Below are 17937 nucleotides of genomic sequence, written 5' to 3' on the forward strand. Positions count from 1 at the left end.
TGGTGAGCTCTACAACTGTACCAAATCTCATGTCTCTACGATGAAGTAAGTGAATAGCAAAGGGTCCTTTGAAAATTGCTAGGTGGCGCCGTTGAGGCATTTTTCTTTTGATTTTTGTGACGACCTTAAAATACAAAATTTTTAAACAGTCTTCATGCATCTGCCAAGTTTGGTGAGTTTTTGAATATGATAAAGCCCCCAAAAAGGCCCCTCTTTAGGGTGGAAGATTAATAATAATTAAAGCCGCAAGCGGCGATGAGCGGCCCTCGCAGCCAAGCACCGCTGGGGTACGCGCACCGCCTGCCGCCAGCCACCGCAGAACCTGTCACGCATTTTCCCCGCCCGCCCACCAGGCGATTCACACGAACCTGTTCGGCAGCGCTCCACCACGACTCACAAAAAATCTTGTGCAGATTGGTCGATGCAGCGAGGAGATACAGCCGTTGAATAATGATAATGCATTTGGCCACTGGGCCGGACCGCTGGGGTTGTAAAGAGATGACATGTTGGAACTATATAAATAAAATTGAATTGAATTAATTTGTCTTTATATAAAACACACGAGTTGCCTCTTGGCATGACATGCACTATATATATATATATATATATATATATATATATATATATATACATTTGACCTAATAAAATACATTATTCATGTTTTTATTAGGTCAAATGCAATAATTCAATTCAATTTTATTTATATAGCGCCAATTCATGAAACATGTCATCTCAAGGCACTTTACAAAGTTACGTTCAATCATATTATACATATTGGGTCAGATTATACAGATTGGTCAAAAATGTTCCTATATAAGGAAACCGGTTGATTGCATCAAAGTCCCGACAAGCAGCATTCACTCCTGGAGAAGCGTAGAGCCACAGGGAGAGTCGTCTGCATTGTCCATGGCTTTGCAGCAATCCCTCATACTGAGCAAGCATGAAGTGTCAGTGGTAAGAAAAACCACCCATTAGCGGGAAGGAAAAACCTCCAGCAGAACCGGGCTCAGTATGAACAGTCACGTGCCTCGACCGACTGGGGGTTACAGAAGACAGAGCAGAGACACAACAAGACAGACAAAAAAGCACAGAAGCACACATGGATCCAGTGATCTGTTATACATTAGATGGTAATAGTGGTGATCTGTCTTCCCTGGATGATGTTACAGTTAACAGAACGTCAGACTAGGTTTACCTACTATGAAGAAAAAGAGAGAGAGCAAAAAGTTACAAGCTGAAATGACAACAGTCATTTCAATGTAATGCAATGCAAAACTGGAGAACAGTAGACTGGAGAACAGTAGAAATCAGTAGAGTGAGAGAAATAGGCCCTGATGTCCTCCAGCAGCCTAAGCCTATAGCAGCATAACTACAGATGTAGCTCAGGGTAACATGAGCCACTCTAACTATAAGCTTAAATTCTATTCTTGATTTAACAGGAAGCCAATGAAGGGAAGCTAAAATTGGAGAAATATGATCCCTCTTGTTGATTTTCATCAGAACTCTTGCTGCAGCATTTTGGATCAGCTGAAGACTTCAAACTGCATTTTGTGGACTTCCTGATAGTAAAGAATTACAATAGTCCAGCCTTGAAGTAACAAATGCATGGAATAGTTTTTCAGCATCACCCCTGGACAGAATGTTTCTAATTTTGGCCATATTCCTGAGGTGAAAAAAGGAAACTCTGGAAACCTGTTTAATATGGGATTTAAATGATATGTCTTGGTCGAAGACAACACCAAGATTTTTAACTTTATTTCCAGAGGCCAGAATGGATAATACAGGTAAGAGTTGGTAAGAGTCTTTCAGGGAGAAATTAAAAAGAACCACACAAGGCAGTATTATCAGTCCTTTATTATTTTCAGTTATGATAAATGATGCACTTAAAGAAATAGAAAATGAATTGGGTTGTTCATTGTTTGCCGATGACGGAGCTATTTGGAAACGTAGAAGGAATGTTAAATTTATTGTAGGGAAAGTCCAAAAAGCAATTCATAAGATTGAACAATGGTCTTACAAATGGAGTTTTAAATTTTCGGTAGATAAAACAAAAGTATTGCTTTTTACTCAGAAAAGAAATCAAGAAGTACAACTGAAGTTATATAATCAAGATTGTACTGTTCTCTGTATGTGTTTTGCTCTTGCGTGAACACAGATAAACAGCCAGCCAAACTCTTTATTCAAGAGCCAGGAAGTGAGCGGCTTGCTCCTTTATTATCTTCTTACACATTTAGTCAGCATTTCTGACCTCTTTGAATCCGGTGTAAAACTAGAAAAGAAAGATACAAAAAAATGGCTTAATAAACAGCCATGTAAATATCAGTATTAACGTATCAAAGTATCAGCTGCTTAATATTAACTCAACAGGTATTTTCACAGCCGGCTAGAAAAGCGGCAAATTAGCAAGTAAACCCACAGACCACGACATTTTACCGTTGCTTTTATACACAAAATAACCATAAAAGATATTAACATATCTTATCGAATCTGTAAACAATGAGCAACACTTACAACCATTGCTTTCGGAGAGATTAACTGCATTGTTGCTGCCCTGAGACGATGACCACACGCTCTCTTCTTCTTGTTTGCGTCTTTACTTCCTACTTCCGGTTTGGAAGATTTTCAACATAAAAGCACCGCAAATACATATAAAATAGAGAACGGTATATTAACATTTCAAAGTAGTTTTTAAATGTCTTTTAAACATATTAAACATATTCGGGGCAGAACAAAGATCTAGAGAGAGTAAAGCAATTAAAATTCTTAGGAGTATGGTTTGATGAAAAACTATCCTGGGAAGTGCACATAGATAAGGTTTTTGAAAAATGTAAAAAGATACTTAATATATTGAGATGTTTAATTGGGTATGAATGATCAGATAGGAAAGCTATAAGATTAGTTTATATAAATCTAATTAGATCTACAATTGATTATGGAAGTATAGTGTATGGATCAGCATCGGAGACAGTACTTAAAAAATTGGATATCATACAATATCAAGCATTGCGCTTAATAACAGGAGCAATAAGGACAACTTCAACATCAGTTTTACAGGTGGAAGTGGGTGAAATGCCGTTAGGACTGAGAAGAATACAACTGTCATTAAATTACTGGGTTAATTTGCAAGGACACGATCAAGTCCAACCTACAAAGGTAACTTTACATTCTTGCAGTGAAAAAGAAGGTTCATAATAAGTCATTTGGTTGGACAATTATTCAGAAAGCAACAGAATTAGGATTAAATCATTGAAATATTAGTCCAACAGTACCATTATCAATAACACCACCATGGATTTTACCTGAAACAATAGTAGATTTAACAATATTGGAAAAGAAAAATAGAGATAAAATGTATATATGTAATTCTTTAATAGTGGAGGAATATATAGAACAGTTTTATAATTATGTAAAAATGTATACGGATGAATCAAAAAAATCAATTAGGAAAAACTGGAGTAGGTGTAATAATTCCAGAGTTTAAACTGCACATAGGGAAGAAATTAAATGAAGGAATATCTGTTTATACGGCAGAAATGATTGCATTATTAGTTGCTGTAGAATGGATTGAGGAAGTGAGACCATTAAGAGCTGTCATATGTTCAGATTCAAGTTCATCATTGATCAGTTTAAAAAGAAATCATTCAGAAAGCCGTCCAGATATCTTATTAGTAATTCAACAAATATTATATCATATTCAGATGATGGGGTTATCAGCTGTGTTTCTTTGGGTTCCTGCACATATAGGAGTGAAAGGTAATTAAATGGCTGATAAGAAAGCTAAAGAGTCGATAAATAAAAGTAAGAGTGATTAAGAGTAGACATGGGTAAATCAGAGGTTCAAAGTATTATGCTGCCATCTTGTGGTCAAAAATAATACCTGTTTTTATGACAAAATGACATCTTTGATGAAAATTAATTGACTTTCTTTAGGGTTTACACAATTGGTCCAAGAGACTTTTTTGTAGGGACTGAGAAGTTACATCTGCTTACCAAGTTTCATAATTCTCAGACAAAGCATGGCTTGGGGCTTACTGATTTAATGCGTTTTTAATGGTTTTCCACAAACCTGATTTTTGCAATGTGACAGCTCAGGCAAATATGCATATTTCATAAAACCTTTGATAACTTTTAACCCTCAAGGTCTCATCTCCACGCTGAAAAAATTTGAAAATGATAGCTTAAAATGCCTAGGACTAGTTCGTTAAAGTTTGAGGCAAAAACCGTCAATATTTTACCCTTTTACCCAAAATGGCAGGCTTCCTGTGGGTTTTAGAGCATACCCACAATAGACTTTTTTTCATAACTTTAAAAAAGCTACCTAGGTAAAAAATTTCAGCTTTCTACGTGTTACGGTTTGGCCCAACTCACTCTAGTTGGCGCTGTTGAGCGGGTTTGCCACGCCCGCTTTCAATTACACTAAAATCATGCGATTTCTCACGGGGGACAATTTTGGGCAAAGTTTGGTGAGTTTTCATGCATGTTTAGGCCTCCAAAAAGCCGTTTCAAAAGTCCCAAGAATAAATAATAATAATAATAATAATAATGATAAAATCTGCAGTTACAATAGGCCTTCGCAGCGCTTAGCTGCTCGGGCCTAATAAGAAACAACACAGAAACAATAGGCCTTCGCAGCGCTTCGCTGCTCGGGCCTAATAATAAGAAACAACACAGATACAATAGGCCTTCGCAGCGCTTAGCTGCTCGGGCCTAAAAAGCCGCAAGCGGCATCGAGCGGCCCTCACAGCCAAGCGCCGCTCCGGCCTTGGCCACCGCTGGGATTTGCGCACCGCTGGCCGCCCGCCAGGATCTCGTTCATGTTGATTAGCTACTGCTAACAATAAAACATGACACTTCCTGTTGTCAGGGGGCGTGGTCTAAGTGATGTCATCATTTGACCATTGGATATTGTAGAAGACCCGATGATGATCAATCACAGAAAGTTTGGTGCCTCTGTGTGTTTCTGTGTAGGAGATATAACAGTTTTTCCTGTTTTCAGGGGGCGTGGCCTAAGTGATGTCATCATTTGACCATTGGATATTGTAGAAGACCTGATGATGATCAATCACAGAAAGTTTGGTGCCTCTGTGTGTTTCTGTGTAGGAGATATAGCAGTTTTTCCTGTTGTCAGGGGGCGTGGCCTAAGTGACGTCATCATTTGACCATTGGATATTGTAGAAGACCCGATGATGATCAATCACAGAAAGTTTGGTGCCTCTGTGTGTTTCTGTGTAGGAGATATAACAGTTTTTCCTGTTGTCAGGGGGCGTGGCCTAAGTGATGTCATCATTTGACCATTGGATATTGTAGAAGACCCGATGATGAACAATCACAGAAAGTTTGGTGCCTCTGTGTGTTTCTGTGTGGGAGATATAACAGTTTTATGTTTGTGGCGAGTAGGTGAACTTTGACCCCTGCTAACGCCCCTTCAAAATGCTCAAAAACTCACCGTTTTGATAACTTTTAATTGGCCATGCCTTATGATCAGACTGACGGAGTTTTAAGCCGCTCGCTCGAAATCCCTAGGACGAGTTCGATCAAATACCAATGCTGTAAACGTCAAAAATGAGGTCAAATTACGACTTTCAATCTAAAATGGCCGACTTCCTGTGATATTTGCACTATGACGTTAATTGTAAATTCTGAGCGTCTTGCTTAGATCTACAACTGTACAAAATTTCATTACTCTACGATGAAGTAAGTGAATAGCAAAGGGTCCTTTGAAAATTTCTAGGTGGCGCCGTTGAGGCATTTTTCTTTTGATTTTTGTGACGACCTTAAAATCCAAAATTTTTAAACAGTCTTCTTGCATCCACCAAGTTTGGTGAGTTTTTGAAAATGGTAAGGCCCCCAAAAAGGCCCCTCTTTAGGGGGGCAGAATAATAATAATAAGAAACAACACAGATACAATAGGCCTTCGCAGCGCTTAGCTGCTCGGGCCTAATAATTAACACTACAGATACAATAGGCCTTCGCAGCGCTTAGCTGCTCGGGCCTAAATAAGGGTAAAGGTGTGAGGTTTTTGCAGACCCAACGGCAGCCGGGACGATGCAGAGCCATGGTGTGACGACGATGACGACGATGATGATGATGATGATAGATTTAATGATGAAACAGAAACTTACAAGAATGGGAAACGCAGGAGCCAGGAAGAACAGAAGTCAACAGGGTAACCAAAAGAAATAAGCAGATAATCTTGGAAGAAACAGAAACCGGGAGCTTAAATACTACTGGAAATGAATCTACTGAAGCGACAGCCTAAATACACTGCCAATAAAAGGGGAAAACATTCACGGAACGGCACAATCCCCTGGAACCTACAATTATTCAAAGACCTGAATATATGAATAAGTGTAATATCTGCACCACCATATGGTCTGTTCATTGTTGCAATACATCCTGCTGTTCATATACTCACACCATTCATATGGTCATAACTCTGATAATCAGATGATTACCAATATGAAACGACTGGCACATATTTGTAATAATAATGCATAAAGGACTGGGTTATAAGCGTGGCTGTTAGAAGCAATGATTTTCATGAATCTGGAAAAAGAAGCAATTGTTCTATGAAGAAAGATATGGATTGACACAGAGAGAGCAGTATGAAGCAGCAGGTGGACAACTGTCTGAATAAAGTTAAAGATGAATGCAATCAGTTGTATGATTCATGAGATGTTCATGGTTAAGACACCTTTGAAGTGTGCCGTTAACCCAAATAATAACACCCAAACCAATGGAGCGATGAGAGGGAGCTTTTCACTGAGACGCAGGCTGGACGGAGGAATTTGAGCATCTACTTCAAAGGAATCAGCATCTTTCAGAGCAGAACGCTGCAGACGGTCTTTTTCCTTGAATATGAAGTTATTCTCTGTAACAAGCAGGAATGCTGGAACAATCAGCATCTTTCAGAAAAGGAACCTGCAGGAATCCTGTTTAAAAAGAGAAAAATGGAAAATGGCGCTGTCCAAAACCAGTTACATAAATTTTATTTGCATTATGATTTGATTATTCTTTTAATTCTGCTGTTACTTTACCCTGCATTCTTAATTAAAGAAGCATATAAAACTCTAAAGAATTTCTGGGCATTCCTTTTTTTTTTTTAAACATGTCCTGTCTGGCAATGTAGCGTTAAGGATTGTTGTCTTAATGCCAAATACAGCCCAACAAGTTTTACTTTCACAAGTGGAGACATATATATTGTCATATATATGTCAAATATCTCTGTAATGGTGGTGATAAAGGCAATAAATGCAAATCTCTAAAATAAATGAAGACAGAATGCAAAAGCGTCATTGATTAAACTTGCATTTATTTCTCTTAGATCAGTCATTTTAAAAGACAAAAGTGCATAAATTCGTTTTAATGAGATATAATCACGGGACACCTGTAGTACGTTTGACAGGAAACACATTTAAAGTTCTTCTCTTGGCTGAATCTGTGGAGTTGGTCCGATGCTCCTCATACCTGGGGGAGAAAGAACAGAAGCTTTATTCATGTGGATTTCTGGAGAGTTTGGATTCCACAATTTTCACTTTAAAACAGACTAAAGGAGCCCCTTTGGAACATATTTTTCTCCGTTTTAACCTTGCTTTAGTTATTCTGGGATGTAGTCCGTACTGCAGGGCTTATGCTCATTTTGCAGTTTCTCGTCTAGAATGACTGCGATAAAAATCATTTGGAACAAATGATAGCACCTTGCAATATGAGTCATTTAAGGTCACATAATTTATGGACAAACAAAATGATTAAACATTCAACTAAACAAAATGGTGAGTTTTATTTCTCTAACATAAATTTGATTAGATTAAAATCCGATCGTCTCATCCAGCTCAGTTCTTCAGACAGTGTGGTGGAGCCAGTTTTACCTCCAAACGCTGGTCAGGTACATGAACCGACCACGTCAGAGAGGAGGAGCCCACCCTTTAATGTTTGCACCCTCGTCACCACGTCTGTCCACGGGGAGAACAGACGGGTAATTAAAGTGCAGAGAGGTCACACAAAATTAAAAAAAATTGCCCTTTCCTCCCTTAAAGTAATATTAAAAAGTCAAAGTTGTGCACTTTGTGATTTCTGTCCCTGCAGATAAAGCATGCTATTTTTTCTTTTAATTTCTCTTATTACATCTGGACCTAGACTGTTTGAAATATAAAGGCTATCCATCATTTCTACCAAATACTCTATATACATGGGATGTTAGATAAGTGGTTGCCAAAAATAAAACCCTATGGACAGTAAAGCAGTCTTCAGGGAGGAAAAAGAAGACTCCTATATGAATTTACATGCCTCAATTTTATCTTAAGCTTAAGATTTGCTGAAATTTCTTGAACTGCTTAAACTTTTCTAGAGGAGTGGAAAATTTTATATAATTTCTGTTTGAAAACATCCACGCTATGCCTATTTTCCTAGATGTATAATGTTGTATTCTTTCTTATATTTCTTAATTTTTAAGCCAGCTTTGTACATTCAATGAAACTAAATAAAAAAGGGAGAGGGGGCAGCAAAAATTACTTTTCTTTCATTAATTGTGAAGGTTTCTGGAGGACCAGAATGCAGTCAGGATCTCAAAAGCTGCACGATGAAAACAAGGGTTTCCCTGAGAAAATTAAACTAGAGAAACAAACTTATAGCAGGCACAAATCAGGAAGAACATCTGCTCTACAGTTTACAGGAAATCAAACCAAAGAAATGAAAACCAGGGAGTTTAAATACAGAGTGCAACAAACAAACTGAATGGAAATAAGTGGCAGGAAATATAAATAAATGTGCATATAATGAACTAAGAACAAAATCTATTAAGTGATCCACAAAAAGTATGAACTAACATGGGAGCAACAAGAAAACATGAGTTGGAAAAAAACTGAAACCCAAAAACACAATACCTAAGAATAAAAAGCATCTGGGAATAACTAAAGAAAGCATGACTAAGAAAACTGAACAGTAAATAACTCGTAAAAATACAAACGCTAAAGAAAATCAAAATACAAACACCTGGAGATCGTCACCATTTTATAGAGATTTTTTTAGGGTTTAGAGACCCAAGGTGCCATAATTCAATACAAATGAATCATGTTTTATATTTCTTTAAATAGGACATGATTAGGATATTAGTTCATTGAATGTATATTTGAACAAAAATGTCAACAAACAATTTGGTTAGATTTATGCAACCCTTTTTGGAAGGCCCGTAATAACACAAAGTGTTTAAAAGTGTGGAGTCACATGTATTCAGTTACATTTTTTAAACCATTTAATCATGTTAATGTTACACGGTGCAGCACATGGGGACATTTTTTTTTTGCCTGCTTCAAAATTAGTGGGCAAGGCTAAGAATGCGTCAGGCCGGATGATTGGCCGGCAGTGGACTTACTGTGGAGGTCAGCCAATCAGATGTTATGGTCTAATTGAAAAGGTGGAAGGTTTAAATTATTTCTGGTGCGCTGCAGCAAACAGACCCTGAAGTAACTGAATAATACTAAACTATTGATGTTATAATATTCATAATGAGAAAAATCTTTTATTAATTTAATAAATCACTGACATAACTAAATACTCATGTATACGTAGTTTTATCAATGTATGTTTGTGCCTTAAACAAGTCTAAAAGGATAATTTATTTTAAAATGTTTAACAAGCCTTAACCATCCCTACCAGGGATGCAAAAGTGCGTCAGATGCTGTTTATTTCAGCATCCTGGCACAGAAACATCCACGCAAGCTCTAACATAAACACAGAAGATATAAATCTGCAATAACCCTGGATAGTAAATAAATGATGTCCACATTTACTGGGTGGTCCCTCAGTGTGGAGGACACACAAAGATGTCCCCTGGCAGCAGACGCTGTCCCATTACTACATTTATCAGATGGTCGCTGCAGAGATAAGCTAACAAGCTTGACAGCAAAAGTTAAAGTGGTGATGTAAGTCTGATTTAATTCAATAAGTAAGTGTAGGAGCGTTTCAAATAATAATAATAATAATAATAATAATAATAATAATAATAATAATAATAATAATTATTATTATTATTATTAATAATAATAATAATAATAATAATACATTTTATTTGAACGCACCTTTCAGAGCGCCGAAAGAAACTGTACAAATCCAACAATATATCAACAATAAATCATGACAAAAACAACGCACATTATAAAGTTTCAATTGACATGAAATTACAGTGAGTTAATCTTTTTTAAGTAAAATGGACTAACTTTATGATCAGTAAGGCTTTACATGTGCACATAGTGTCCAACTCCATCAATTTATTTCCTTCTGCTTATCCCATATTGGCTCATGAGGCCACAGGTGTAGGAGAGAAACCAAGACCTCCCTCTCTCCAGCAACATCCTCCATTTTCATTCTGGGGAACCATAGTCCCTCCAGCGAGTTCTGGGTCTTCCCTGCATGTCCTCCCAGTGGGACGTAACTGGATGCTACAAGGGAGGTGCCCAGGGAGCATCCTGATCAGATGCCCAAACCACCTGAACCAGCTCCTTTCGATGTGGAGAAGCAGCGGCTCTACTTTGAGCTCCCCCCGGATAACAGAGCTCCTCACCCTATCTCAGTCCTGATCCAAACCTCATGACCATAGTTGAGGGTTGGAATGTATACAGACCAGAAAATAGACAGCTTTGCTTTTTGATTCAGCCCTTTCTTCACCAACAGACTGCACCCCCAAACCACCTGTCCATCTCTCGTTCCATCCTCCCATCACTCGTGAACATGATCCTTAAATTCCTCCGCTCGAGGCACAGACTGACCAATAGTTTCTAAAGGAAGCTCTTAAATCTTTAAAATTAACATTTATTGAAATAAACAAACAAAAAAGAGTAACTACTCAGCACTGCAATGGCTTGAATCTTATTTAAGGGACCGAATTTTCAAAATTAGACTAGTTGATGCATTATCTTTAAGCAATCGTCTCTCTTTTGGTGTCCCACAGGGATCAGTTCTTGTTCCTCTCCTTTTTTGCTCCCTGTGTGCTTCCTTTTGGGTTCTATTTTCAGAAAGCGCGGCTTCATATTCCTTTGCCACGTGGATGACTCTAAAGTTTATGTACATATAAAGCGCGATGCCATTACTCTCTTGAAATACTTTATTTTATTTATTTAACCTTTATACCGATGTTCTCATTGAGATCCAAGAACTCATTTTCAAGACACCTGTTTGACAAACAGGTCTTAAGTGTTTAGACGAAATTAAGGCAGGGATGGCACTAAACCTTCTAAAACTAAATCATGACAAAACAGAGGTCTGACGTTACCAAGATTCTAACCTCCTAGTTTTTGTTCCTTTAAGAAATTACATGAGACTTTCTGAAAGACACATAACAGTTTGAACTTGAACAGATAAATGTTGTCCTAGCAGCTAACTTTTTCACTTTTTGCAGCGTTTTAGAATTGACATTAACATTTCAATGGTTAATTTTAAAACTTCAATGGACTGGCACAACATCACTGCGATCGTTTAAGTGTACAGCCTCCATCTAGACCACTAAACGTCTGCTGAGCAACGTCTTCTTGTTAGTCCCAGATCCAGGTTGAAACACAGAGGAAAATAGAACTGTGGAATAGACTTCATATGTTTCCACCATTGGATATTTAAATCACTATTCTGTATTATCTGTTAATAATTGTGCAATATGTTTTCCCTTACGGATAAATTAATTCCTTTCTGCTTTAGAACTTAACTTTAAATGAGCCTTTTCATTCATATTATTACATTTAGCGTGTAACTCTGTTGTGTCTTGTCACACCTGGATTTCCCCATTGTGGGACAATAAAGGTATTTCTATTTTTAAACCTATTTAAAAGCCAAGTTCTATTCAGTCGTTGTAAAACCTGTCCAGATTCACGTCTTTTCTGTCTGTCTTGTTATTTTTTTGCCTTTTGGATGTTCTACAAGTTGAACGGCTCTTTGGCCAACTCGTTTTAAAATGTGCTTCATAAAAACATAAAGACACGTTTAACTGCCGGCAGGGACTGCATGCAAGCTAAACTCAAGCTGCCTCCTCCTTCAAAGTGTAGAAGTCTAGAGAGGAGGTGGATTTGGACGGTTCCCAGGGACAGAAATAGCCCTCAGGGTTGGGCTTTGCTCCGTTCCATGACCACTGATAGTTTGGACATCGGGAAGTGACAAGTTGGAGATTCCTTTGAGGCTGCCTGTGCATGCTTCTGGTTAAGATTTGCTGCCTGTGTATTTTAAAAGTCCCTGCCTACAGTTACGGTAAATCAGTAGTTGTTGGTTGACTGTTGAATCACCTTTACTGGTGGAAACGCTCAGCAATAAATTTCTGTCACACTCCATCAGTGTGTCACATTATTCAGGAGGAATTTTGTTGGCAAATTATATTTCCAACGTTGCTACAGTTCATTGATATTCAGAGTTTGAGTTTCTGCACAACTCAGCTGTTTGGTACCGCAGCATTTCAATCAACTTGTGCCTGACTTTGACTAGACCATTGCAAATCATAAATCTGTTTCTTATTCAGTTGTCTGTGGTAGATTTGTCTGTATATGGGACCAGTGTCCTGTTGATGAACCAGTCTGGGTCAAAATGTAGCTGTTAGAAGTTTGACTGGTACTCAGAGGAGTTCATGGTGAACTTTAAGTGTAACTTACCCCGATGTAAAGGCATAACCCTGTCCCAAGACACATTTTGAATGATGCCACCAAAGTGGGCGGTTCCAAGAGACACGGATCAGTGGTGGGAGTTTTAAGTGGGGCTTGTTTCTGTGGCGGTCAGGGCAAGGGAAAGTGACACTCTGAAACATGGAGTGACCACAGCGACATCCTGTGGTTTGCCAGGGAACTGTTTTTTAAGGTGGAGGATAAACCATTTCAACCAATAACTAAATTTAACTGCAATAGCCACGTTCAACCCTAAGAGGGCAGCACTAAGATGGTTTTAATGCAAATATTGCAAAACTAAACAAGTTCACATGGAAATGTAAAAAAAAAAAAGCACAGTAACATTAGGCCCAGTTTTTACAGCAACTGGGTGGCTGTTAGGTGGTACAATAATGATTTAGTCTAAGCTATATTTTGTTTTTCATCGCTCTATCAACATATTCTTTGACCCAAAGTTACATCTTCAGCTGTCAGAAGGTTAAATCCAATAAACAAAATTAACTCTGGTAATCTGAACGTCGTAAGTTAACGACTTGCGAGGATGTGGAACATGTTTTTACATCTTCTTATACTTGCAATAAACCTGATGGAACAAGTTATGCTGTCCAGGTGAAGAACATTTTCTCTAACCTACAAACAATCAGTCTGTTGCATTCACGGGTCTGTGTGGACATTGAGAAATAACTGGCTTAGGGTTAATTTAAAAAACACACGCAGTCGTAAGAGATGAGGGCCGAATGTTTTCGTCAGCGGAGAGTTTTTATCTTGGGCTCGGCGTATTTAAACCCCACTTTGCTGACTTCAGGTCAGACGTGTGTTTATCAAACAGCACGTATCATCCTGGTCTGCAGTCAGCAGAGACTGGGTGGGTTTGGGTCTCCCATTTAGACCCACCCAGCAGCCAGAGGTCAACAGCTGAGCTGACCAACACATACCCTGTGAGTGAGAGGCAGCGGGGCTAAAATCAGGAATCTGTGCACTTTCAGGGGACTTTCTTCTTTCCATGCTGCTTCACTAACATTTCTAACAAATGTCTGCTATTCAGCCATAAGGGGAAGTTGAACCTGGACCAAGAGTGCCCACAAGTGTCAGTAATCGGCTACTGCAGCTAATGTAAGGACTAATAACTGGAAATGATAAATAAATGCTGGAAATAAGAAATGTTTCAGCATACTTAAACTACTAAAGGAAATATAGTAACACACACATATGAGAGCACCGTTGGTAAACATGTTTTAAATTACATTTAACATTATTCAAAATTTCCCATAACAAAGAACCTGGCAAGAATATAAAAATAGACTTCTGATTTGTTTTAGAATTTCAGAGAAATCTTGAACTAAAATGTATATCTGTAAAACCAAATCTTTTGGAAGACATGAAATCTAAAGTCAAACAGTCTTTATTTCAATAATTTAAGACAAATGCATTAATTTGGTTATTTACTATCGTCAGTAACTACTAACTTCTTGCAACATAAGAAAATAATAATTATTAAAGATTGAGAGTGTATCCGTTTAGCATTACGACTGACATATAACTTCCAATAATAACATTTAGATCATAATTAAAATGGACAAAAAACAGATGATAGATCCAGTTCCCGGGAGTCCGAATGATGCAGGAGAAAACTTTAAGAGTAAAGAACCCAACTGCAAAAGCGTTAGCGTTAACGCCACTTCAGGTTGGTCAAACCGTAGCGCATTAAGCTCCACTGATGCTGCTAAATGGGAACAGCCAAAGAAAGACTACCGCTGTCCTGGAGAGGTGAACCTGTAAGGACAGAGAATCACTGGCAGTACTCCAGGTAAACTGTTTTATCGCTCTTGGTGCTTCCCACATCACATCCCAATGGGGGCAGTTCTCAAATGACGTCACATTTTCCCCAGAGACAGCCCGGTTTCCCGGCTGGTCCGACAGGATGAGTGTAAATCACATTGGCAACAACAGCAAAACGAATCATCGTCCCAGGAGCTTCATTTCAACCTGCGTCAATCGAGAAACCCAACATAGAACAGCTGAAACGTAGAGGCCTCAAAGTGAAAACTGCACCACCATTCACCATGCGCTCCAAGAAACACTGCACCCCCAAGTCTTTCAGACGCTGAAGCAAAAGTCGGCAAATCACAAGACCGAGGAAAAATAGATGCATACAGAATCTACAACATGGGTGGTCAGTAGCTGTCCATGTGAGGACCAATGTCGCACATGTTTAGGTGTTTGCCTCCTTGGACACATAGCTTTTTTTTTCTTATTTAAGTAAATCACTGTATCTGACATCAAAGGGGCAGGTGGCCTCTGCTCCCACATACCTCCCAAGAATAGCCGCGGGCCTTACGGAGAGAGACTGAGCACTGAGCAACCCTGCAGCCACAGGCAAGTCAAACCCTGGTGGCTAAGTGCTGCACAAGCTGGGGCGGTTCTGTATCCCCCCCCACAATCTCCCTGTGTTGGTCACAGTTTAAGCAACTTCTGTGCTTTCTGTGTAGTATGCACTGTGTTGACCACATTTGGTCTGTGCTACATTCTTTTCAGCAGGGGGAGTGGGTTTCTGGTTGATTGCATGTGGAGTGGCAGGAAGAGGTCACCCAAGCAGGGTCCCACTCTGTCCAGAACCGCCACTGTTCTGTGTCTCGCCACAGGGCGGGTGGAAGAGAGGGGGGGGGGGGGGGGTGCATTAATGATGTATTCATTTTGAAAGTCCGTTTAAATCCGTTTAAAATCAAAGTGAAACCGTTGGTGGGTTATGAATAAGACCTGTTCCAAAAACAGCATTTAGAATCTGGTATCTTAAGGTTAGTTTTGTGTGGAGAAGTTTGAAAAGCTCACCGTGTGGGAGTGAACATGGAGTTCCCTGCACAGGGATGGGAGGAGCGGGAGGCGCTGAAACGCATATTTTAACCGCTAAAGAATGACAAAAGCATTTTCTCCAGAGAGCTGCGAGGCTCAAGTTAAATCCTCTCCACGCTATGTTCTTCCCTTCTCTTAGGATCGCGTTTTATAAATGTAACCATACTGCTGCGCTAGGTCAACACAACTGGACAAGAAAGGAAAACTGCTTTAAATGCCTTAAATGTGAACTCCATGCAGTTTGCGCTCACCTTTATTTCCCTGGAACAGCCGCCCAGCTTCGCAAATCTGGCCGCAGAGTTTGGAGAGCTTTGCGCACCAAAGCGCGCCGGCAGCATCTGTTTCTCCCGCATGTCCCCAGATCTCACTTCAACAGATCATTTTATTTCTGCTTTGTGTGGCCGGAGAAAAGTCCTCTCCGGCGCAGCGGCCATGTCCGCTTCTCTGGCCGGCCGGGGGCCCCTCAGACGCCCCTCCTTCCTGTCTGCTTGGAACAGACGGAGGTTTGTAATGTATGGCGACGGAAACACCCAGAGGCTCTGACAGATCGCAGCAGCTGGACCGGCGATGGCAGTTTATTTTTGGGGACTCTTTACGCACAGAAAGCTGATACCCGCGGTCACATATCTCAGTCGTGACCGTGTTCTCCGATGCCGATGTTTGTTAACACGAATACATTTGTTACGATATGTTTCTTTAATCACCTGGTGCTAAAAAAGAAAGAAAAAAATAAAATAAAATAAAAAAGACATCACACAAGAACAGCAAGCAGCAAAATAAAATACTGTCAGCGGAATTAGGCGAAGAATTTCCCCCTGCTCAACCAACCCCGTATAGCCCATGGTGAGCTCTCCCTGCAAAAGAGGAACAAGCAGTTCTTTCTAATGAAATAAGAGTTATGGCCAAGAAGCATCATTGTTACAACAAGGCGAAATTTGACCAAATACAAATTAGTCCATTATTTATGAAGTCAAAGTGAGTGGATTCAGATTCAGTGAACTGGAACTGTTCAATTCAATTCAATTCAATTTTATTTCTATAGCGCCAATGCATGATACATGTCATCTCAAGGCTCTTTCCAAAGACAAATTCAATCAGATTATACAGATTGATCAAAAAATGTCCTATATAAGGAAACCCAGTTGATTGCATCAAAGTCTTGAAGCGTTGAGCCACAGGGAGAGTCGTGTTGATGGTTTTGCAGCAATCCCTCATACTGAGCATGCATGAAGCGACAGTGGAAAGTAAAAAACCACATTAACAGGAAGGAAAACCTCCAGCAGAACCAGAACCAGGCTCAGTGTGAACGCTCATCTGCCTCGACCCACTGGGGCTTAGAGAAGACAGAGCAGAGACACAGAAAGCAGAGAAGCTCACATTGATCCATGAATCTGTTCTACATTATTCATTATTATTATTCAGGCCTGTAGACAGAGCCTCCTACCCAATGAGATGCTCTAGGCTGTATATAATATATTATATAATGCATAGGCTAACAAAATTAATAAATAAATAAATACCATATAAATACCACAGAATAAAAGAATAAATAATTATAGTTATAAATTATAAATTCAAGTCAAACATGAAATTTTAATAACCACACCGTTTTCACACAATAACTCTATATACGGGTTACATTTACACTTTGCAATAACTATACAAAAACTAGATAAAATACCTATATACAACTATATGCAACAGGGGCATTTTACAGACCTCCAGTGGTGCTTTTTATTACTACATCCACTAGAGCGACAAACTGGGCTCCACCAGAATACCCTCACAGAGTAAGGACTCTTTAGCCAAAGTGGAAGTGCGTCAGCGGTCACCATGATAAGTGCTGTCCGAATAGTGCGGTCAGTGAGGAAGGAGGTAGGAAAATTAACCTGGATGCTTCCTCTCGCGGCTAGATATGCCGAGGAAACCGCCGACCTGTCGTTTATCGGCGCTAAGGAGCCTTAAGGAATCCAGATGCAGATGTGTTGACACCGAGCTCCCCACATCTGCATCTGGAATCGCTGCCATTGGGAGGGGTTTCAACACCACATAAAATGGATGAGCCAATGGGGATCACCGGGCGTGCATGATTTTCGTAGATGTGACGTATCAGAGAAGCGATTGTTTGGATTCAGACAACAACGGCGACTCACAGCGAGGAAGCAAGCCGCAACATTGATGCTATTTCATCAGGGTTGTCCAATCTACTGAATGCTAATTCTTCAAAAGAACACCAGAGAATGGCTTTGAAGGCTTTTGCTAGTAGGAAACGATGTTTTCGTGCTTCTCCCAACAGGCTTTGACAAGAGCTTGTAGCGCGTCAGTAAAGATGCCAGAATAGTGGTGAATTCAATCATATGCCAGGATGTTTGATAAGGCCCCTGCTTCTGAAATACATCTCCAATGGAGCGGTCCCAGATGGACGTGTGGAGCTCTGCGGGACTACATCCATCTG

General features: G+C 39.5%; 1 long non-coding RNA gene across 1 annotated transcript; it reads right to left on the reverse strand.

The window, feature by feature from the left end:
- Nucleotides 1-7291: 7291 nt before the first annotated feature.
- Nucleotides 7292-16029, reverse strand: LOC110369135. The gene is made up of 2 exons (XR_002428739.2): nucleotides 15734-16029; nucleotides 7292-7467 (listed from the first exon to the last, which is right to left on the reverse strand). It is a non-coding gene; the product is annotated as an uncharacterized LOC110369135 (long non-coding RNA).
- Nucleotides 16030-17937: the final 1908 nt, after the last annotated feature.

This window comes from Fundulus heteroclitus, chromosome 18 (assembly GCF_011125445.2).
Source record: "Fundulus heteroclitus isolate FHET01 chromosome 18, MU-UCD_Fhet_4.1, whole genome shotgun sequence".
Classification (NCBI taxonomy): Eukaryota; Metazoa; Chordata; class Actinopteri; order Cyprinodontiformes; family Fundulidae; genus Fundulus; species Fundulus heteroclitus.